This window comes from Nycticebus coucang, chromosome 8, assembly GCF_027406575.1.
Source record: "Nycticebus coucang isolate mNycCou1 chromosome 8, mNycCou1.pri, whole genome shotgun sequence".
In the NCBI taxonomy this organism is placed as follows: Eukaryota; Metazoa; Chordata; class Mammalia; order Primates; family Lorisidae; genus Nycticebus; species Nycticebus coucang.
Window position 1 is genome coordinate 99,756,630 of NC_069787.1, and position 25,444 is coordinate 99,782,073.

Here is a 25,444-nt window from a genome sequence, read left to right on the forward strand (position 1 = left end):
AATGACTTGATTTGGGAGTTTAAGAAAAGAGAAGATGACCAAACTGGTGAGATCTGGCTTGTAGAAAGAAGTATCTGTTAATGGTAAGAAGACGTTATGAGGAATGAATTAAGAAATGTTTAAGCTTTGGTCCATTGTGTATTTTGAATATTCTGGGTATTTAAAGGCATAGAGTTTTCTGAAATACTGAAGTTCTGTTTCATTAAGAAATTTATTGGAACTATTAAATTTACTTCTGGTTGTTACCTCTGAAATTACTTCCTTCTGCTCAGCTAGAACAATATAGCCTAAGGACAGGACCATGTGGACCGAACATAACATACACACTCCCACCGTGTGTCATAACCTGAGGCAGGTGGAGACACCTCCCCGCAGCAGAAGTCTGTCATGGGCACCCCATTTTCTTCAACCTGGAGATATTGCTCAAGATGTTACAGATTGACTTGTCCTGATTAGTTTATTTTTTATTTTATTTTATTTTTTTAATTAATTTTTTTTTTATTAAATCATAACTGTATACATTGATATGATCATGGGGTATCATACACTTGCTTCATAAACCATTTGACACATTTTTATCACAGTGGCTGATTAGTTTAAAGTCTCTTAAGTATATTATAAAAAAGACACATCACACAGTCTAGCTGTAAAAAGAAGAAAAAAGAGAAAGATCATCACTCTACAATAGAAGAAAAATAAATCAATGTGGGGAATGCATTTGTGGCAGCAGTTTCAACACTTGATTGTATGAAATGGCAGGTGGCAAAAGTGAGCCACAAATGCCCACACCAATTTATTTTTCTATTATTCTGCTGTGTGGGCCAACTGAATGGAGTCCAAACTCTGCACAGCTGAAACCGAGGATCCTGACTATCCAAGCAGCATAATTGAAGTGGATCAAAACATTTTACAACAGTTCTCTATAATTTCCCAGGATTGAAAATACACAAGAAAATATAAGCTTGTGTCTCTGTGTACACTAACTCATATCCTTAACCTATTATTCAAATAGACATTCTATAGACTTTTATGAAGTGTTTATGAGGTAGTGTATAAATAAAAATTAAATATGTATGTGTTTTTATTTTATGGGCCCTACACTTGATTAAATAACTAAGCATTTGCTTCTCGAGTCATTATGTTTTCCTTCTGTTTTTCTGTTCTAGGATACTTTGATTTTGGACAGTCAACTGGCAAGAAGCAATCTTTAATGAGGAAAATGTTTGCTTCTAGATACAGTGGAGAGGTATCACTAGAGGGATAACTGCAGAAGAAAGGAAGGCAACGGGGGGCTTTCTTGGAAAGGCAGAAAAAGAACGTGTCTGGAGGCAGGGTGGTGGTAGAGAAATGTTCATGGCAGATGGCAGGCTTAGGCAAACAATAATACCCGAAATATTTCTTGGACATTACCTTGCAAAAGACTGAATTGAAATAGAATTTAAGTTAATTTGATATTCAAGGGGCTATATTTTTCTTCCAGGGCATACATATATTTGATTTCTGAATGTAACTGAATACAATCTTCCCATTCCTCCTTCCACTTTGTAATCCATAGTCTGTGTATTATGCCTGGCAGGGCTCTTAGAATGCCTTCTCCAAGTAATGACATGTCAACTTTAACTTCGATTTTTATGGCAGATTTTATGGAGAAGAAAAAACAACTATATTTATTAAACTGACAGTAGCTAGTATTATCATTGGCTGTATTCTGTAAAACGCAAACACTGTCACTATTTTAACACATGTAAATTTTGCCTATGGTTCTTTCGACTTGATATAGTAAGGACTTCTTGTCTTTATAATTTATTCTGGTTCAGGTAAATTGAAAAGGTATTTTCAGCATTCAGTCTGAATTTTATCTCAGTCTAACAGCTACTGCACACCAGTCCAAACTAGGTTTATTACAAGGGCTAGTCAGTTACCGAGTGTTCTATTAATGGTATGTATATATACACACATATATAAACACACACATAGTATAATAATATATAACATTAGATAATAAATGTAATATATACTCTTTATGTATGTGTGTGTCTATATATGTGTGTATATATAGAGAGAGATGAGACAGAAAGTAGAGAGGAAATAGGAAAAGAGAAAATTAAAAATTAATATTTAAAGAACACCTATTAGGTAGGATCAGTATAACCAAATTTGTCCTTGGAGTCATTGTAGTGACATCCATCCACATTGTATGGATTTCCATTAGCAAAATAAGAAATTGTTCATGTGTATCTAGAAGGTTTGAAAACACCCAAAATACTAATTGCAGTAATCTAGCCATGATCTCAAGGTAATAAAAGTACAAAGTGATTGGCTATTTTTGAATAGAAATCATTTCTGTTGTACACTCTCTTTTGAAGAAAGGTGGATTGAACAGAAAGGAACATTTTAAAAAGGAGAGTAACAGGCAAATATTGTCAGGATACTTGGAAGCACCATCTAAGAAGTAGCGGAACCCAATAGATCCCAAAGGCTTCATTAAAAGAAAAGAGGGCCTCTTGGCTAAGTGACTCTGAGTTGTGCTGCTTCTAGAGCAATATCATGTCCAAACGAGAGTGATGAATATGAAGAAGTGCCACTTAGCACCTCAAGGTCAAGCTTCTTTCAGGGCAGGCCATACTCAGTGACCAGGTGAGGCAGTGGTAGAAAGGCCTGGTAATCTCAGCCTGACCCTGGATGACTCTGATGGGAAGGACTTGTCCAGAACTCTCAGTGAATGGGCAACAGCTCTGCTTAGTCTGCCTCATAGTTCATTCACCTTCTTCCTTTTCCCCTTCCTGCTTCCTCCCCCTTCCTTTCACAGGTTTAGTGCACCCAAGTGTTTTAGTACATGCTTCCAGAGAATCCAGTGTACAGCAGCAAATAATAGTGTCCTAAACCTCTGTAGCAGAGAGACACCTCTCAGGATTTGAGATATTTGTTATTTGAACACTTCTCAATGTCTCAATAACATTCTCTGTTCTCATTTCATATTCACAAGTGAATCTTCTACTATTTGATTTGCATGTGGTTTTCCTAAAAGGAATGAAAGTGTGGTCAGGTCACCTTAAACATCTAGCTCTTCTAACTGTTGTATTTTTGCTGTAAGTAAAACTAGCCATTTGATAGACTTAATTTTTTCAGACATTATTAAAATGAGTCCATTCCTACAACATAGACTCATCCTCAGAGTCCTGAGCCTATAAATTTCAGGACCAAAACCTGACTATGGCAAGATCAATGATACACTAGTGGACATCTGTCCAGCCTCCAACCTCTGATGAACCCTTCCATTCTTTGGGGTTCTTTTGGCTCTCTCAGTCATTATCACCACCACCACCACCACTGCAGGTGTAAGCCAACCTTGACTGGTAAAGTTCCCTTTGTTGGGAATTTGAATCTCTACTGCAGATACACACAGGCAGAATGCAGGTGGAGCTGAATCATATGATAGCAAGGCTCAGGAGATGTTCCTCCAACTTCTGGTACTGTATTTCCTAAAACCATCCTAGATCCTATAACTTGTAATCCATGATTGTTGAGATCTCTCTTTAATTGGTAAACTATCTCGGCAGTCTTCAAATAAATTCTTTACTTTCTCAAGTTAGTCAATCTAACTAGAAAAACAAAAACCACTTTTATGTTTTTGTACCAGATGCAAGTAATGGAAAATCTCTGCAGCCAACTTCAAATTGTGAAGAAACCCAGAGATTGGCCACACAGGAAGTTACTGTCACCCTTAGGTTAGGAGGACAAAGGGAAAAGGTGGTATTGTCAGAACCAGGAGGCCAGGGTTACCTGGAAGAAGTTGGAACCATGGTACACCTGTCTGGCAGGTACCAGAGTGATAAAGGAGATCAAGTTGCAGTAGAAACTGCTGGAGGAAACTAAGAGGGAGGAAAGAAATACTCTGGCCCCTCCCTTCCTCTTGCACTTTATGCTCTTTTTTATTTTTATTGTTGGGGATTCATTGAGGGTACAATAAGCCAGCTTACACTGATTGCAATTGTTAGGTAAAGTCCCTCTTGCAATCATGTCTTGCCCCCATACAGTGTGACACACACCAAGGCCCCACCCACCTCCCTCCTTCCCTCTTTCTGTTTCCCCCCCATAACCTTAATTGTCATTAATTGTCCTCATATCAAAATTGAGTACATAGGATTCATGCTTCTCCATTCTTGTGATGCTTTACTAAGAATAACGTCTTCCACTTCCATCCAGGTTAATACGAAGGATGTAAAGTCTCCATTTTTTTTTAATAGCTGAGTAGTATTCCATGGTGTACATATACCACAGCTTGTTAATCCATTCCTGGGTTGGTGGGCATTTAGGCTGTTTCCACATTTTGGCGATTGTAAATTGAGCTGCAATAAACAGTCTAGTACAAGTGTCCTTATGATAAAAGGATTTTTTTCCTTCTGGGTAGATGCCCAGTAATGGGATTGCAGGATCAAATGGGAGGTCTAGCTTGAGTGCTTTGAGGTTTCTCCATACTTCCTTCCAGAAAGGTTGTACTAGTTTGCAGTCCCACCAGCAGTGTAAAAGTGTTCCCTTCTCTCCACATCCACGCCAGCATCTGCAGTTTTGAGATTTTGTGATGTGGGCCATTCTCACTGGGGTTAGATGATATCTCAGGGTTGTTTTGATTTGCATTTCTCTAATATTTAGAGATGATGAACATTTTTTCATGTGTTTGTTAGCCATTCATCTGTCGTCTTTAGAGAAAGTTCTATTCATGTCTCTTGCCCATTGATATATGGGATTGTTGGCTTTTTTCATGTGGATTAATTTGAGTTCTCTATAGATCCTAGTTATCAAGCTTTTGTCTGATTGAAAATATGCAAATATCCTTTCCCATTGTGTAGGTTGTCTCTTTGCTTTGGTTATTGTCTCCTTAGCTGTACAGAAGCTTTTCAGTTTAATGAAGTCCCATTTGTTTATTTTTGTTGTTGTTGCAATTGCCATGGCAGTCTTCTTCATGAAGTCTTTCCCCAGGCCAATATCTTCCAGTGTTTTTCCTATGTTTTCTTGGAGGATTTTTATGGTTTCATGCCTTAAATTTAAGTCCTTTATCCATCTTGAATCAATTTTTGTGAGTGGGGAAAGGTGTGGGTCCAGTTTCAGTCTTTTACATGTAGACATCCAGTTCTCCCAACACCATTTATTGAATAGTGAGTCTTTCCCCCAAGGTATGTTCTTGTTTGGTTTATCAAAGATTAGGTGGTTGTAAAATGTTAGTTTCATTTCTTGGTTTTCAATTCGATTCCAAGTGTCTATGTCTCTGTTTTTGTGCCAGTACCATGCTGTCTTGACCACTATGGCTTTGTAGTACAGATTAAAATCTGGTATGCTGATGCCCCCAGCTTTATTTTTCTTACAGAGAACTGCCTTAGCTATACGGGGTTATTTCCGGTTCCATACAAAACTCAGAATCATTTTTTCCAAATCTTGAAAGTACGATGTTGGTATTTTGATAGGAATGCCATTGAATAGGTAGATTGCTTTGGGAAGTATAGACATTTTAACAATGTTGATTCTTCCAAGTCATGAGCATGGTATGTTCTTCCATTTGTTAATATCCTCTGCTATTTCCTTTCTGAGGATTTCATAGTTTTCTTTATAGAGGTCCTTCACCTCCTTCGTTAGGTATATTCCTAGGTATTTCATTTTCTTTGAAACTATGGTGAAGGGAGTTGTGTCCTTAATTAGCTTCTCATCTTGACTGTTATTGGTGTGCACAAAGGCTACTGACTTGTGGACATTGATTTTATATCCTGAAACATTACTGTATTTTTTGATAGGAGTTACTTCATTAACATTACTTCTAGGAGTCTTGTGGTTGAGTCTTTGGGGTTCTCTAATTTAAGATCATGTCGTCAGCAAAGAGGGAGAGTTTGACCTCTTCTGCTCCTATTTGGATTCCCTTTAATTCCTTGTCTTGCCTAATTGTATTGGCTAGAACTTCCAGCACTACGTTGAATAGTAAAGGTGACAGAGGACAACCTTGTCTGGTTCCAGTTCTAAGAGGAAAAGCTTTCAGTTTTACTCCATTCAGTAAAATATTGGCTGTGGGTTTGTCATAGATAGCTTCAATCAGTTTTAGAAATGTGCCACCTATGCCTATACTCTTCAGTGTTCTAATTAGAAAAGGATGCTGGATTTTATCAAATGCTTTTTCTGCATCTATTGAGAGGATCATGTGATCTTTATTTTTGCTTCTGTTAGTATGGTGCATAATGTTTATGGACTTGCGCATGTTAAACCAGCCTTGCATCCCTGGGATGAAGCCTACTTGATCATGATGAATGACTTTTTTGATGATAAGCTGTAATCTATTGGCTAGGATTTTGTTGAGAATTTTTGCATCTATATTCATGAGTGAGATTGGTCTGAAATTCTCCTTTTTGTTTGGGTCTTTTCTGGTTTTGGTGTCAGGTGATGTTTGCTTCATAGAATGTGTTGGGGAAGATTCCTTCTTCCTCAGTTTTTTGGAATAATTTCTGCAGTACAGGAATAAGCTCTTCCTTGAAGGTTTGATAGAATTCTGGAGTGAAGCCATCTGGACCAGGGTATTTTTTGGTTGGAAGATTTTTTATTGTTTCTTTGATATCAGTGCTTGAAATTGGTCTGTTCAGGAGCTCTATTTCTTCCTGGCTGAGTCTAGGGAGAGGGTGTGATTCCAAATATTGATCCATTTCTTTCACATTGTCAAATTTCTGGGCATAGAGTTTCTGGTAGTATTCAGAGATGATCTCTTGTATCTCTGTGGGATCAGTTGTTATTTCCCCTTTATCATTTCTGATTGAGGTTACTAGAGATTTTACTTTTCTATTCCTCATTAGTCTGGCCAATGGTTTATCTATTTTATTTATTTTTTCAAAAAACCAACTCCTTGTTTCATTAATTTTCTGAATGATTCTTTTGTTTTCAATTTCATTGATCTCTGATTTGATTTTGGATATTTCTTTTCTTCTATTGAGTTTAGGCTGAGATTGTTCTTCTTTTTCCAATTCCATAAGATCTCTTGTGAGATTGTTGATGTGCTCTCTTTCTGTTTTTCGAATGTAGGCATCTAAAGCGATGAATTTTCCTCTCAAAACTGCTTTTGCAGTATCCCACAGGTTTTGGTAGCTTGTGTCTTCATTGTTGTTATGCTCAAGGAAGTTAATGATTTCCTGTTTTATTTCTTCCTGCACCCATCTGTTATTCAACAGAAGATTGTTTAATTTCCATGCCTTTGGGTGGGGTCGAGCATTTTTGTTAGAGTTGAGTTCCACCTTTAGTGCCTTATGGTCTGAGAAGATACAAGGTAAAATTTCAATTCTTTTGATTCGGTTGATATTTGTTTTGTGTCCCAGGATATGATCAATTTTGGAGAATGTTCCATGGGGTGATGAGAAGAATGTATATTCTTTATCTTTGGGATGGAGTGTTCTATATGTGTCTATCAAGCACAGTTGTTCTAGGGTCTCATTTAAATCTCTTATATCCTTGTTTAATTTCTGTTTAGAGGATCTGTCCAGCTCTGTAAGAGGAGTGTTAAAGTCCCCTGTTATTATGGTATTATCAGATATCATATTGCTCAGACTAAGGTCTATTTCAATAATCTGGGAGCATTTAAATTGGGTGCATAAATATTTAGAATTGAAATGTCTTCTTGTTGTATTTTTCCTTTGACCAATATAAAGTGACCATCTTTGTCTTTTTTTACTTTAGTTGCTTTAAATCCACATGTATCTGAAAATAAGATTGCAACTCCTCTTTTCTTCTGAATTCCATTTGCCTGAAAAATTGTCTTTCAACCCTTGACTCGGAGCTTTAATTTGTCTTTTGAAGCCAGGTGTGTTTCTTGCACACAGCAAATGGATGGCTTGTGTTTTTTAATCCAGTCCACCAATCTACGTCTCTTCAGTGGGGAATTCAAGCCATTAAGATTTATTGATAAGTGTGGTAGTATTCTATTTGTCTTATTTGGTGAGACTCCATTGCTTAGTTTTATCTTTTGCATCAGTGTGGAGGTTAGGTTCTGTCGTTTAATTTCTGAGTTCTGACTTTGCTGCTGATCCATTGTGGTGGTCACTGTGCAGAACAGGTTGAAGTATTTCCTGTAGAGCTGGTCTTGTTGTGGTGAATCTCCTCAGTGTTTGTATATCCATAAATGATTTGATTTCTCCGTCAATTTTGAAGCTTAGCTTAGCAGGGTACAGAATTCTGGGCTGGAAATTGTTCTGTTTAAGTAGATTAAAGGTAGATGACCATTGTCTTCTTGCTTGGAAAGTTTCATTAGAGAAGTCTGCGGTCACTCTGATGGATTTGCCCCTGTAGGTCAACTGGCGCTTACTCCTGGCAGCTTGCAGAATCTTTTCTTTTGTCTTGACTTTGGACAGGTTCATCACAATCTGTCTTGGAGAAGCTCAGTTAGAGTTGAGGTGACCTGGGGTCCGATAGCCCTCTGAAAGCAGTGTGTCAGAATCTTTGGTGATATTTGGGAAATTTTCTTTTATAATATTCTCTAGTATGGCTTCCATTCCTCTGGGGCATTCTTCTTCCCCTTCTGGAATTCCTATAACTCATATGTTGGAATGCTTCATAAAGTCCCATAATTCTGACAGTGAACGTTCTGCTTTCTCTCTCTTCTTTTCTGCCTCTTTTACTATCTGAGTTATCTCAAAAACTTTGTCTTCTACCTCTGAAATTCTTTCTTTTGCATGGTCTAACCTGTTGCTGATACTTTCCATTGCATCTTTAAGTTCCCTAATTGACTGTTTCAGTTCCTTCAGCTCTGCTATATCCTTTTTATATTCTTCATATCATTCATCTCTTATTTGATTCTGTTTTTGAATTTCCTTTTGGTTATTTTCCACTTTTTTAGCAGTTTCCTTCATTGTTTCCATCATTTCTTTCATTGTTTTCAACATGTGTATTCTAAATTCCCTTTCTGTCATTCCTAACATTTCTTTTTTTTTTTTTTTTTTAATTTTTTTTGTAGAGACAGAGTCTCACTTTACTGCCCTGGGTAGAGTGCCGTGGCGTCACATGGCTCACAGCAACCTCTAACTCTTGGGCTTACGCGATTCTCTTGCCTCAGCCTCCCGAGCAGCTGGGACTACAGGCGCCCGCCACAACGCCCGGCTATTTTTTGGTTGCAGTTTGGCCGGGGCTGGGTTTGAACCCGCCACCCTCGGCATATGGGGCCGGCGCCCTACTCACTGAGCCACAGGCGCCGCCCCATTCCTAACATTTCTTTATAGGTGGAATCATCTGCAGTATCTACCTCATGGTCCCTTGGCGGGGTTGTTCTGGAGTGGTTCTTCATGTTGCCTGGAGTTTTCTGCTGATTCTTCCTCATGAGTGATTTCTTTTATCTGTTTCCTTGCCCTAATTGTCCTTTCACTTCCTCTTGCTCCTTAAGTTCTCATGCGTGTGTACTAAGGGTTATAGGACCAGAAGGGTGAGAAGGTTGAAGAGCAAAAAAGGGATGAAAGAAAGGAGGACCAAGTGATAAGAAAAAAAAAGAAAAATAGAGAAAGGAGAGGGGGTGGGTGAAAGGAATATTGACAAAAAGAAGAGAGGCACAGAAAGAGGGAGACAGAGCAATATAGGTGTACAGTAGGGTACTTTGATACAACCTTAAAAAAGAACCACCATCTGGGGGTGCCCAGTTGGGTGGTTCCCTTGAGGTCAGCAGCTCTTTGCTAACCTGATCAGACACAGTACCCCACCTCCACCATGTAGAGAGGAAAGACAAAAATGCTATAAATCAAACCAAAACAAGCAAACAGAAAACTTTACGGGATAAAATTGGGTGGAAAACCAAATAATAGCCGTAGAAACACTAACAAAAATGAAGTTCTAATTATTGAAATAGGCAGCAATGGGAAATTATAATTAAACTAGAAAAATTGAGAAAGAAAAAGGATCTGTATGGAAAAGGTTGAAGTTAAAAAACAAAACAACAATCAACAACATCAAAATAAACAAAAAAAACAACCAAACCAAAAAAAAAAAAAACACAACCAAAAACAAAGCAGTATGTATATGTTACTGAATATTGTCTGGGCAACACGTGGTCTTCTGGGGTATGAGATGTTAATCACAGTTCTGATACGACTGGAGGCTGCTGATTTCTCAAACCCTAGCAGGTAGACACCCTAAATCTCTCTTCAGCCCACTTAAAAGGCACTTTGAACTTGTTCACTTGCTGAGCAGAAGCTTTCCTAGGGAAGCACTTGTCGCTGGAATCACTGCTGAAGTGGCTATGCACTTACCCTGTGTGCCAAAACTGGTCTCCCTCTGCCCCCAAGGGTTAGGGCTGCAAGGCGGCTCAGACCCCGCCTTTAGGCTACTTGTTCGCTGGGTTACCAGCTCCCACCCAATTCTAGCTCTGCGATCCTGAGGGCGGAGCTTGCTGGGGCAGATTGCTCACAATGGCTGCCTGTGACCCAGAGCCAAACACTATTAGCTCCGTCTGGCTCAGTGGCTCAGACTGGGGCCCTAGACAAAGGCCAAAGTTCTCCGCACTCCCGCTCAGGCTCTCCCCAAGGCAGTTCAGCTGAGTGCCAAGTCCAAAGACACCAAAACAGTTCACAGGTAAGGCCTTTCTGGTTTGCAGTCTCGCTGCTACTGAACTTACAGTTGCGGGCGGGTTTAGACGGATTGAACACACGCGACCATTTGCTGGTTTTCCACTGTTTTAGTCCTCCTCTTGGGGTCCAGAAGTCTCTCGGTGACTCCCTGTATCCTCTCAGGGGTGATGATAGGCAGATCCCACCAGCCAGAGATGCCTGGAGTCCTATATCCCCAGACTCACGCTGCCCAGATGCAAGGAAGCTGTTACTCGGCTGCCATCTTGCTCCGCTTCCCTGCACTTTATGCTCTTAACAGCACCTCTCATCAGCAAAACCAGCTGATACAGGAGCCTGGGAAACAAAGCTGGCCAGGTCAGCCTGAGTGCATTACAGAGCCCATAGCCACCAGTATCAGGCTGCATTTCTGCTACATTCCATGAAAAACTACTGACTGATCACATTCATTAGGGAGCTTCAGGGGCAGGTAGCCTGTATCCCTTAGATGATCCTTTGTATTATGAATTTTACCCCTTACTGGAATGGTGATTATATGAACCAAGCACTGCACCAGGCACAGTTTATATTCTTTCTGATAAGGTAGGTCCAAATATCCTATATAATCCAATGTAGCTCCAGGGAATCGGAATTAAGACAGGCTGATTTGAAATCATATTCATGTCAAGACTTTTCATATGCTACCCACTAAAAGATGAATTTAACCCTATTCTCTTAATAATTCCAAGGTGAACATACATACTCCATGTGAATAAGAAATAAAATCTAGGAGATGACTAGACTCATCTCCTGAGCAGTCACTCCTGGTGATACAGGGGAGAGGGGACTCTAGCCACTTCTGGCTGGGGTGTCCTGCCCATAAACATTACTCGAGGAGCATTGCAAAGCAGCAGGGAACTCCAGGGGTCAACAAGTAGGTCAGGAGCAGAGGAAGACTGGCACAGAAGGACACATCAACACCTAAGCACAGAGACAAGGTAATTTAAAGTGAAAGAGGAAGTGAGAAGAAAAAGTAGGGGAAGGAAGTGAACATGAAGAAAATATGAACACGAGGAAGAACCAACAGAAAAAAATCTGGCATCATGAGAAACCAGAACAGAGCAATCTCCCCAAGGGATCATGAGGTAGCTACCACAAAGGATTCTACCTATTAAGAAATAATTAAAATAACAGAAAAGGAATTTAAAATATGGATGGCAAAAACAATGAAGGTAATTGAAGAGAAAATGGAAAATAATCAAAAGGAAATCTAAAAACAGACCCAAATAATGAATGAAAGATATGAGGAACTTAGAAAGGATATAGCAGACCTTAAGGACTTGAAGGAGTCAATCAGAGCACTTGAAGATTCAGTAGAAAGTATCAATAACAGATTAGACCATGGAGAAGAAAGAATCATAGCACTAGAGGATAAGGCTCTTAAGCTAACTCAGACATTTAAAGAGGCAGAAAAGAAGAGAGAGCCAGCAGAATGGTTGCTTAGAGAATATGGGACTTCACCAAGCATTCAAACATGTGAATTATTGGTATTCCTGAAGGTGAAGAAGAATGACCCAAAGGAACAGAAACACACTTTTTTTCAGAGAGATATCAAACCCTGGGTTGTCTCAACACAGAGCATCTTCAAGACACATTGTAATGAGCCTGTCAAAAGCCAAGATGAAAAAGAAAATTCTGCAAGCAGCCAGGAGTAAGCATCAATTGGCTACAGGGGCAGATATATCAGAGTAACAATGGACTTTGCAGCTGAAACTTCAAGCCAGGAGAGAGTGTTCATCTACTTTTAACCTCCTTGAACAAAACAATTTTCAGCCCAGAATTCTATATTCTACTCAACTAAACTTCCAAATCAAGGGAGAAATCAAATTTTTTACTGACATGCAAGTACTAAAGAAATTCACTGTAACAAGACTAATGCTACAGGAAATACTTAAACCTGTTCTACACACTGATCATCACAATGCATCACCAGCAGAAACTAAAAGACAAAACCTAGCTTCCACAAGGTCACAAACAATAAAACTATGCAATGGACTTTCACAAAATAAGATGGATAAAACTCCACCATACTTATCAATTATCTCAATAAAAGTAAATGGCTTTGAAGAGGCTGAAGAGGCACAGTCTTGCTGATTGGATAAAAAAAGCACAAGTTCCCCATCCCCACCCCCCATATGATGTCTCCAGGAAACACACTTAACCCTGAAGGACAAACAAGACTCAGGGTAAAAGGTTGGAAAACAATATTTCAGGCAAATGGAAATCAGAAGAAAGGAGGGGTCGCAATCTTATTTTCAGATAAAAGTGGATCTAAAACATTATTAACATTGCATCCATTTACTCTATCCACCTCTCTCTCATTTTATTTCTAGATGAGTCATCTCAAAGCAGCTCAAAATAAACCACAGAAGACATCCTGCACTTTTGTACTTTTTTTCCAAAAAAAAAAAAAAAAGACATTTTACTATATAACTGTATACCCTTATGATACTATTGTTAGTCAGTTTTCAGAAGAGAAAATTGATCAATGCCTGAAAATCTCTTTGAGGTAGGTGAGGAACCAAACAAACCTTTAGCATACTTAGCTAAAATATAGAGATCAAGGTAAGAATCTTCTGAAGTGGCAGTCCTGAGAAAACTTCCTGAACTGTAAGGATTACATGAAATTTTTAAATTTCCATAAGAGAAAAAAGAAATACCAGAAACAATGTGAAAAGATAAGTTATGGCAAGATGAGTGGCTAGAAACAGCTTTTTCCAGAAGCTCCTGTCCAGAAAAAGAAAAGTTGGACTGAAGTAAATTCAAAGAAGTTGAAATGTGGGGCTTGAATACAAGGAGAAGAAATCAAGGTGCACATCCTCCCCACTGAGCCAAGCTGTGAGGGTGAGAAAAAGGAAGAAATAGAACAGAGATCAGCTATAGAGTAACTAGACTGAAGGCACCTGGCTCTGAAGGGGATAGAAGATGCTTCCCAACTGGGAGGCCCACCAAAGACTTTCCACTAGTGATCAGGATACAAAGGACCTCTCAGTTCACCCCAGGGGAGAGAGCAGCAAGAACTAGTTCTCCTGCACCTAGGAAAACCCTTGGGTCCTCATCCTGCCTGATGCAAAAGTGAACAAATTTTCTCTGTGCAGTCCTAAGCCCACAGCCCATCCTCTTCTCTCTCTGGTTGCCGAATGGACTGCCCCCTGTAGAGGCCACTGTGTTTGGTGAGATCTCTGGGAGACCTCTGCATTGTGTGGGCTGCTCTCTGCTGTGAGAAGAGACAGTGGCACCAGAGCATTTTGGCCTGATATGGTCTCTCCTGATTCTCTCTCCTGCTAAGGGGGACCTTTCCCCTGCCTTCTGGAGAGGCTCTGGTGACTGTCAGGTCTCCTCCTAACAACTTGGAGGGAGACAGGCTTAACCTCAGGCAACCTGCACTGAAGATCCAGGAACCAAATCCCTTCTTCAGCCACCAGTGACAGCTGCATTTTATCCAGTCTGCAGCCAGGACTCTGGGAGAGGATGGCCTCCCAGACCATGGCTTCTCTGAACTTGTTCGCACAGGGGTGCTCACCACCATCAGAGCAGGATTGATTGAAACTGTCAAAACTGCTGTGGATTCTGCGGGGGCTGCGGGGTCATGGCTAATTTGAATTTATTTGCCTGAGAGAGTGTTGGCACCCTGAGGGGAGGGAACTGTGGGTCTTTCTGTGAATTCTGTTCCTCCAGCTGTCACCAGCAAGGGGCCCACAGCTGTTTAAATCTTTTACAGGAGGAAATCCAGTGAAATATTGCTGCTCCTTTCAACTGGGCAGAGGACTAGCTGACACCGGGACAGAATCAGTTTGCGTTATCTAAGCTAGGCTGGTCCTCAGTAACTCTCATAGTGCATCCCTGAAAGGGAGCTGTGCAAGACTGTGGGGGAAGGGCCACAAGCACAAGTTCCAGCTCATTGGTGAAGAGGTGGTTAGCTCCAGTTTCTGGGGCGTCCAGATCTGGTCTCATCTTGTCAGTTTTTGTTGCCAAATCCGTCTGTGCGGTGTTCTCTAAGGGCCCCCGATCAAATTATCACTCAGTAACTATTTAGGGACAACCTAACATTTCAGTTAAAAAAGTATAATTAATATAAAAAAATGCCCAAAATACTCATGAGGAGGATCCAGCAGAAGAATTCTGGCAACATGAAAAGTAAGAGCAGATCAGCTCTCCCAAGAAATTATAAGGGAGGTACAGCAGAAAACGCCATCTATAGAGAAATTATTGTAATGTCAGAAATAGAATTCAGAATGTGGTTGGCAAATAAGTGAATGGAATTGAGGAGAAGATAGAAATAAAAAAAAAGTCCAAAAATTTTCTGAGGAAATTAGTGAATTTAAAGACAAAGTCACCAATGACCTGAACATAATGAGGAGAAATACAGCAGAGCTTATGGAATTGAAGGACACATTCAAAGAGTTCAAAAACATAATTGAGAACCTCAATAATAGAGTAGAACATGGAGAAGAAAGAATTTCAGAAATTGAAGAGAAGACTTTTGAACTAATCATTCAAAGAGTTAGAAAGAAAGAAAACAGAAACAGAATATTCCCTGAGAGAGTTATGGGATTATTTATTTCAAAAGATCAAACATCTGAATTACAGGGATTTCATCTACCCAGAAGAAAAAAAAAATCCTTTTACCATAAGGACACTTGCACTAGACTGTTTATTGCAGCTCAATTTACAATCACCAAAATGTGGACGCAGCCTAAATGCGTACCAACCCAGGAATGGATTAATAAGCTGTGGTATATGTATGTCATGGAATACTATTCAGTCACTAAAAAAGATGGAGACTACATCTTTTGTATTAACCTGGATGGAAGTGGAACACATCATTCTTAGTAAAGCATGGCAAGAATGGAGAAGCAAGAATCCTATGTATTCAATTCTGATATGAGGACAATTAATGACCTAGTACACAGTGGGGGATGGGAATGGATGGGGGGTGGGGAGAGCAAAGAAAGGGAAGGAGGGAGGAGGTGGGGAGTCACGGGGTGTGGTACACCTTTTGGGGGTTGGACACAAGTATAAGAGGGTCTTTATCTAACAAATGCAATCAATGTAACCTGGTTATTTGTACCTGAGTATCCCCAACAATAAAAATAAAATAAAATGAATTATAGGGATTCTTTAAGGAGAAGAGGAAGGTCCTAAAAGCATTACTGCTCTCCTTAAAGACATCATGGTAAAGAATTTTCCAAGTATTGCAAGAGACAGAAATTCAGATAGCAGATAGTTTCAGAACCCCAGCATGACTCAGTCCAAGCAAAGCTTCTCCTAGACGTGTTGTAATTAACTTCGCCAAAGTCAATATGAAAGAGAAAATCCTGTAAGCAGCCAGGCATAAGAAAAGTCTTACCTACAAAGTGAAAATTATGAGGATGAATGCATACCTTTTAGCTGAAACTTTTCAAGCCAAAAGAGACTGTTAATTGGCCTTTAACCTTTTGAAACAAAGCAAATTTCAGGCCAGGATCCTGTATCTTGCTATACTGAGTTTCATTTGTGATGGAGAAATCAAATATTTTATTGACATGCAAATAGTGAGGAAATTTTCCATAACTAGACTAGCTCTACAGGAAATACTCAGACCCATTCTTCATACTGACCAGCCCAGTGGTCCCTCGCCAAGGTAAACACACCTGGAAATTAAGGAGCAAAGCCTAGCTTCCACAATGGTAGAAGGGATAAAACTAAGCACTGGACCTCTGCAAAACAAGATGACTAAAACTCCATCGTATGTATTGATTCTCTCAATAAATATGAATGGCTTCAACTCTCCCCTAAAGAGGCACAAGCTGGCTATCTGGATACAAAAGCTCAAACCCAATATTTTCTGTCTCCATGAAACATGCCTAACTTCTAAGCCTTAGAGTCTAAGGATAAAGCAGGACTCAGGGTGAAAGAATTAAAAATAATAACCCAGGTAAATAGAAATCAGAAAAATGTAGGGGTCATAATTTTATCTGCAGATACAATTGGATTTAACCCCACCCCCAAATAAGGAAAGACAAGAATGTACACTACCTACTCATCAAAGGAAGCATAAATCATGAAGAGATTTTAATCATTAACTTTTATGCACCCAACCTAAATGCTCCTTGATACATAAAACAAATTCTAAATGACCTGAACAATACAATGTCTTCCAGCTCTATCATAATTAGAGATTTTTAACACCCCTCTGACAGTATTGCACAGATCCTTCAAGCAGAAACTAAACAAAGAAGTAATGGACTTAAACATGACCCTAGAACAAATGGAATTAACAGATATATGCAGAACATTTTATCCTAACAAAACTGAATGCACATTCTTCTCATCAGCTCATGGATCATCCTCCAAAATTGACCATATCTTAGGGCATGAATCTAACCTCGACAAATTCAAAAGAATAGTGATTATTCCTCATATCTTCTTGAACCATCACAGAATAAAAGTTGAACTCAACACCAGCAGAAATCTTCATACTCACTTAAAGTCATAGAAACTAAATAACCTTATGCTGAATTACAGCTGGGTTAAGGATGAGATTAAGAAGGGAATTATTATATTTCTTGAACAAAATGATGATGAAGCCACAAAGCTATCAAAACTGCAAAGACAGTCCTAAAAGGGAAATTTATAGCATTAAATGCCTTCATTGAGAAATGGACCTTCTTAAGCAAGTGGAAAAGAAAAAATTCAACCCCAAACCTAGCAGAAGAAAAGAAAAAACCAAAATCAAAGTAGAAGTAAATGAAATCAAGAACACAAGAATCACTGGGAAAATCAGTGAAACAAAAGGTTAGTTCTTTGAAAATATTAATAAAATTGATAAACTCTTGGCCAGACTAACCAGAAACAGAAAAGTAAGATCTCTGATAACTTCAATCAGAAACAAAATGGGGAAGTAACAACAGACACCACAGAAATACAAAAAAACCTCAATGATTTCTAAAAAACAAACTCTATCCCCAGAAATTTGAAAATGTAGAAGAAATAGACCAATGCCAGGAAACCCCCTACATTCCTAAACTCAATCAAAAAGAACTGGAAATTTTGAGTAGACCTACATCAAGCACTGAAATTGCATCAACAATACAAAATCTTCCAAAAAAAGAAAAGCCCTGGACCAGATGGTTTCATTCCAGAATTCTACCAAACCTTCAGGGGGAGGTGGACTTATTTTACATAATCTATTCCAAAACATAGAGAGGGAAGTAATCCTCCCCAACATGTTCCATGTTGGAACTTGAATCCAAAACCAGGCAATGACCCAACAAAAAAGGAAAATAAGCCAATACCATTAATGAAAATCAGTACAAAAATATTCAATGATTTCCTAGCAAATGGAATACAGTAAAAGATTTTTAAAAGTTATACATCATGATCGGGCAGCGCCTGTGGCTCAGTGAGTAGGGTGCTGGCCCCATATGCTGAGGGTGGTGGGTTCAAACCCAGCCCTGGCTAAACTACAAAAAAAAAAAAAAAAAAGTTATACATCATGATCAAGTGGGTTTATCCCAGAGTTGCAAGGTTGGTTCAACATATGTAAATCCATAAATGTAATTCACCACGTAAATAGAAGCAAAAACAAAGACCACATGATTCTCTCCATTGATGCAGAAAAGGCTTTTGACAAAATCTAGCATCTCTTTCTGACAGAAATACTTTAGAAAATAGGCATAGGTAGGACATTTCTTAAACTGATAGAGGCCATCTACAACAAACCCACAGCCAATGTCCTATTGAATGGAGTAAAACTGAAAGCTTTTTCATTTAGAACTGGAACTAGACAATGATGCCCAGTATCACCACGGCTGTTCAACCCAGTGCTGGAAGCCCTAGCCACCACAATCAGACAAGAGAAGGAGATCAAGGGTATTCAAATGGGGACTCAGTAGGTCGAACTCTTGCTCTTTGCAGATGACATGATCTTATACCTGGAAAACCCCAGGGGCTTAGAAAAGCTCTTAGAAGTAATCAAGAAATATAATAATGTCTCAGGATACAAAACCAATGTTCATAAATCAGTGGCCTTCATATACGCCCATAACAGTCAAGCTGAGAATAAAAGCAAAGATACAAAACCTTTCACAGTAGCCTTCAAAGGAAATTAAATACCTAGGAATATATCTAACAAAGGATGTGAAGGATCTATGTAAAGAGAACTATGAATCCCTAAGAAAAGAATTAGCAGAAGATGTTAACAAATGGAAGAACATACCATGCTTGTGTCTGGGAAGAATCAACATCAATAAAATGTCCACACTACCTAAAGCAATCTACAGATTTAATGCAATCCCCATCAAAGCACCAATGTCATGCTTTGAAGAAATTGAAAAAAAAAATAGTACTTTAATTCATATGGAACCAGAAAAAAACCTGAATAGCCAATATAATTCTCAGAAATAAAAACAGATCTGGAGGCATCATGTTATGAGACTTCAGGTTATGCTACAAGTCTATAGTGATCAAAACAGCATGGTACTGGCACAAAAATAGAGATATAGCTCTATGGGATGGAATAAAAAACCTGTAGATGAACCCAGCCACAAATTACCAACCAATCTTTGATAAACTAAACAAAAGCATGCGCTGGGGAAAAGAATCCCTATTTAATAAATGGTGCTGGGAGAACTGGTTAGCCACATGTAGAAGAGTGAAATTGGATCTGTACCTCTCACCATTGACAAAAATTGACTCTCCCTGGATAAAAGATTTAAATTTAAGACACAAAACAATAAAAATTCTAGAAGAGTGTGGAGAAAATGCTTGACAAAATTGGTCTCGGAAAAGAATTTATGAAGAAGACCCTCTTGGCAATTGCAGCAACACCAGAAATAAATAAATGGGACATGATCAAGCTAGAAAGCTTCTGCACAGCTAAGGGTACCACAACTAAAGCAAACAGACAACCTTCAGAATAAGAGAATGTATTTTCATGCCATGAATCTGATGAAGGACTAATAACTGTAATCTACAGAAAACTCAAACCAATCAATAAGAAAAGAGCAAACAACCCAATTTATAAATGGACAAGAAATTTGAATAGAAACTTCTCTGAAGTTGACAAATAGCTAACAAACGTGAAAAAATGCTAATCATCAGAGAAATGCAAATTAAAATGACTCTGAGATATCACCTAACTCCAGTGAGATTAGCCCACATCGCAAAGTCCTGAATCTGCTGATGGTGGCGTGGATGTGGAGAGCAGGGAACACTTTTGCACTGCTGGTGGGATTGCAAAGTAATACTACCTCTATGGAAAGAAGTTGGACAATTCTCAGAGAACTAAAAGTGGACCTTCCATATGATCCCGCAATTCCTTTACTAGGTATCTACCCATAAGAACAAAAATCATTTAACCACAAAGACATTTGCACCAAATTGTTTATTACAGCTCAATTCACAATTGCCAAGATGAGGAAACAACCCAAGTGCCCATCAACTCCTGAATAGATTAGCAAACTGTGATATATGTATACCATGGAGTACTATTCAGCCATACTAATATGAAACCAATATGTAAACAACTACACACCCAAGAAAAAACACAAATATAGTCTAGCAAGGGGGAGGGGAAAGGAGGTATAGGGAGAGAAGATAGAGAGGAGGGGAGGAGGGAAAATGATTGGTGCACAATGTGGGGGTGCTCATCACACTCCCTGGGTGAAGGGCTCAACTACAACTTGAACTTTACCTCAGAAATGAAAACAATGTAACCTTAACATTTGTACCCTCATGTTAATCTGAAATAAAAAAGACAAGTGACAAACTGTAACAAAACAAAAACATACGAAATTTATTTAGCATATTACAAATGCTAATGTTCTTAATATGTAAAGAACTCTTCCAAATCAATATAAAGATGAATACTTCATCTTTAAATGGAAAAGAATAATTTAGTGGTCGTGTTTTGTTTTGCCAGCCTGGTATCATTTCCTTGTTTTTTGTATAACTTTCCTTTGGGATAATATGTTTTGCTGCTTGTTGAAACTATTAATAACATGGTTCTACTTTCTGTCTCATAAGAATGGACATGTGGCCCTTAGAGACTCCAGTTAGTCCAGCGGTTGGTATGTTCCCAGTGAGTCAGTCTTCTTTGAGCACTGTAAGTTATTGCTTATGCTATAAAATAAGAGGAACACCACCGCCACCAGCACTCCCTCCACCTTTTCTTGTTGGAATCACTAGCTCAAGGACAATGTAAGTCTAGAGTCACTTTTGCTACTACATGGGGGAAGTCTAAGAAAAGAAATGGGGAGAGAGAGACAGAGAGACACACACAGAGAGGGAGATTAGGTGATTGTACAGTGGTCTGAGGTCCTAGATCTAGACTTGCCTAAAAGCAAACACACCCACTCTTATATACAATAAATCTCTTGTTTATTGGCATTGTGTCATTTACAATCATAGTATAACCTAACATATTTATTGCCAGAAATAAATAAGAGAAAAAAGTGTTTAAATGTCCAATGGCCCAATTGCTAACACAGGAACAATCTCACTAGAAAAACCTCCAAATTAAGATCAGATATTTTCATTTATCATATTTTCAAAGATTAAAAATGCTGGCAAATATTGCAAATGTATATAAAATGTGTATTTACATAACCAGCTAACCTAATAAGTTTTTTGAAGGATGATCTGGCAATATGTTCCCGGAGTTAAGATGTGTATATTCTTACCCAATCAGCTTCTCCAAGGAAGTTAGACTTAGGAAACAACTGGGAAGTTTCTGAAATATGTTTTTTGTGGCATTGCTAATAGTGGAAAAAATGGGAAACATGCTACGTGACTAATAATAGACAATGAATGATATAAAATATGTTACATGTGAGGTTAGATGATTAAGTTTGGCAACTCATCCTGGAAATACCTCACTGCTGAACATCACTATGGTCACCAGATGGCCAAGGGGAGGACTTGGAGAATAGGGTGGGAGCAAGGGAGCCTGGCTGGCCCACCTGTCAATTTAATCCTTTTTGCCTTTTCTGGGCTTGACTCTGCTTCCAAAAAAATCCTTCTCTCATTTCACCCAGACTTCCTGTTCAGTGACAGGTGCTATGATTCACCACTTTCTGAAAGTCCCCAAGCTCCCTTGCTGTGATACATGGTCCAGTAGCTAAGTCTCCACTCTCCCTTTCTTCCCTGGAAGGAGTTCTCAGCCCAGTGAGAACAGTCTTCTGTGTCTGGGCATCTTGAGATCAGAGTTTACTCTGAATAAAATGACTAAAAAGCTGGAAGCCTCTGCTTTTTCCCCAGTAGCCTACCAGTTAACACCACAGTTAAGACACACTTACAACACATACAGGAGTCTGTATGGCAAAGCAGTTGGAGACTGTGGCATCTGACTGACAGGGTTTGAAGCTTGCCTGTGAATTTTACTGGATACATAATCTTGGGGGTTAACCCCTCTGTGCCTCAGTTTCTTCATCTTGGAAATGAGGACAATAGCAGCATCTGCTTCATTGTTTTGAGGGTACATGAATATGTATGCAAAGTATTCAGCACACAGTTTACCATCAGGGCATGCTGACTGTCATTGCTGTACAGGTACACGCTTGTCTGCAGAGTTGGAAGGCTCAGATATCATTATGAGAATTCACTGGCAGGAGCAGAGAAACCAATGCTAAAGTAGCTCAAGCAAAGAAGGCCAGTTATTGGCTTATTTAACATTGGAGTCCAGCTGATGAACTCACTTTGAGCCTGGTTACATCCAAAGTTCAAGTGATGCCTAAAAATTGGCCTAATAAGTTTTATAATTGTGGTTTGTGAATATATGGGAGAGTTAAACTCAGAGTTAAGAAGTAGGGATTCAAATCCCAACTTTACTATTTGTCAATGTGTGAATTTGGAGGAGCGATCCCTGTCTTTGAGAACCTGCACGGGCCTGAGATCCACACCATCAGGTGACCATCACTTCTCTTCCTCCTTAGACAGGGGATAAACCAGCAAGCTGTGACGGTCATCTAGGAAGGACATGGAGATCCATATAGGTATGTGATCGTCCCTACAAAATAGGCTACTTGTCTGCTGTACAAAAGAAGACCAGGTATCATCTATAAACTGCCCTTTGAAAGCCTTCTTTGTTCAGAAACCCTGCTTTCCTATGTCTCTATGAAAGAGCAGGAAGAAGCCTCCCCTGCAGTATCCTAGGGGACAGATGAGAGTAGAGACTCGATGTCCCCAGGGTCCCAGTATGTTTGTTCCTGATGATCCGGTACAACAGGCAGGAGCTCTGTCGTACCACCCCCCCCACACACACACCCTGTGTTTGAAGAAAACGGCAGGACTGCAGTTAGCAGCTGTCTGTGTGATTGGAGAAACCCAGCCTCAGGCAGAGTTGGAAGCAGTGTGGGAGATTTCTGGCCATTTGACAGGAAAACCTTTTGTTCAATCTCCAATCTTATCTTTTGGTGTCCTGAAATTTATGTGGTTATCATAAAGAACGCAGAAGGGAGGAAGATGTCTCAAGACTGGCAGGCCCAAATTAACTGCCATAATATTTGGTTTCTGGTTTACAAATAATACAGGTTTATTGTGGAGCTCACACAGCATAATATATGGCAAGTGCTTTGTACATGGTTAAAGGCGATACAGTGTCAAGCATTGCTATTGCACTTGATTGAAAGGCATTGGACCCACAGGATGGTATTTATATATTCTGATTCATTTTTCAAGAATAAATCTTCTGTAGGCACTCAGTTTCCACCATAGGATGATGTGCTGGAGTACCTTTGTGTGAGTTCTAATAAATTTTATTTATTTATTTTTTACAACAATGATTCCACTGTGTTATATGCAAGTCTAGGCAATGGATATGGAGCCCAGCATGGAAGTCCAGCAACATTCATCCACTAAGCATGCCAAGAATTAATTTGGAAGGATGGGTAAGAAATCACAAAGGGAAAAAGGCAACTGCATGCTTGCACACATTAGGAGAGGGTCACTGTCAGATCTCTGCCACGGGGCTGAGCCTGCACATCTGCTAACTTATTTATTTGTTTATTTATTTATTTAAGGCTGAGTAACAGAATGTTTTGCTTCCTAACATAAACTTTCCCATTGTCTTGCCCTGGCCAGGCCCATGGTGCACAAATCTTCCTGAGCATGTAGGTTAGAGGCAGGAAATGGCCCTATGTTATTAGGCCTCTACATCCATAAGGTTGCAAGCACATGTGGTTTCTGAGTTAAAATACATGACTTTTCTTTAAGAAAGTGGCTTGCAAGGATAAAATCATTGACACCTTTAGTAATTCATGCATCTGGGTCACAACTAACAGTAGAACTGGAAAGACACTTCTTAATTATCAACAAAGTGAATATTTCTGCAAATTTGGGAAACTTGAGTTGTAAAATGTAAGATCTTAAAGATTATCTTGTCCAGATACCTCACTGCATTTCAGAAAGGAAGAGCAATGTGTCTATGTCCACACAGCTAGTGACTGAGACTTTGCCAGACCTGCAGGCCTCTGTCCCCTTAATTGGTGACCTATTTGCCACCTACATCTTTTGAACTTGCCTGGTGGGTTTTCTGTGATGGATTTTGATGTCCCATTGTTACTGCCTCCCTGGTTCCCTCCTGGCAACAGGCGTCCGATGCCCTGCTGATCTGTGCCGCTCAGAGTTAGTGAGCTCATTTTAACACAAGCCATTTCTTTTTTTTTTTTTGGCATGCCGTTTTAATACAAGTATAACCATATGTAGCAGTTTGAAAGCTGATTTTGCTAGTTTGTGTCATTGTTCCCCTTTGAAGTGAATCACTGGGAGGGAAGGCTTGCACACACTTGTAATGAATCCTCTTCCCAGTTACACGCTGATCCACAAAACCCAGAGTAGATGTTCATTGCAGCAGAGTCACCCCCAGAAGTGTGTGCATTTCCCCCATTCGACACGTGGCCAGACATCTTTGTCGATTTATGTTGTTTCTCATTGTTTTATCCTACAGTTCTATCTTTTAGGTCTTCCCCTTGTGCATGGCCATTTTTGCCATGGGTTGGCCACCAAGGTGCGTCCAGTAAATGGAGGGAACAGATAGTGAGGAAGTGAGAAGAGAGGCCCTGTGGAGAGAAACAGCACTATTTCCAGCATTGAATCTAAGGCAAGTGGCTTGATTTATAAATGCTATTTTTTGATTATCTACCTAAAAGAGTACGTTGTGCATATAGGACACATTTTATGTATTCAATTTTTTTTTTTTTAAATCAAAGACTGAAAAAAATACAGGAATACCTTTACCGCTGTTAATCCAAAATAATCAAAAGGGTCCGGATCCAGTTAAGTGTTCAAGTGAGAGGAAGGGTTGCACATCTCTGATTTTAGAAGTTAGGCCTCTTGCACCAGTTAGCCGAGTTGTGAATGCAAAGGAAAAATTCTTGATGGAAATTAAATTGCTACTCCAATGAACACATGAACGATAAGAAAGCAAACCAATCTTTTTTATTGTTACTTATTTATTTTTATTTTATTTTATTTGTTGTTTTTATTAAATCATAGCTTTGTACATTGATGCATTTATGGGGTTCAGTGTACTGCTTTGATATACAATGTGAAACCTTACATTGAACTAAGTAACACATCCATCACAATTCTACTCATTTCTTAATAGTTTTGAAATGTATCATTGCACCAAGCTAATAAGTGGACACAGTAAATTTGCTGAATGTCCATCAGAAGATCCAAGTCACAGAGTCTTTGGTGTCAGGGAATGCACCTGGAAGGGCTTAAATAACTTAGCCTCATTTACAACACCATTTCTTCTTCTTGAGGTATATACACAGTAAATTTTTCAACAATGAATTGATAACTCATTAGTGGGAAACACAGATGAACTGCAGTTTTCCCTTGGTATCTGTGGG

The 25,444-nt window shown here is 39.2% G+C and overlaps 1 long non-coding RNA gene across 1 annotated transcript; it reads left to right on the plus strand.

Annotated features, from left to right (window-relative positions):
* The first annotated feature begins 10,516 nt into the window (after positions 1 to 10,516).
* Positions 10,517 to 24,654, plus strand: LOC128592243 (uncharacterized). Its single transcript, XR_008381814.1, has 3 exons — positions 10,517 to 10,575; positions 22,523 to 22,582; positions 24,535 to 24,654. It is a non-coding gene; the product is annotated as an uncharacterized LOC128592243 (long non-coding RNA).
* Positions 24,655 to 25,444: the final 790 nt, after the last annotated feature.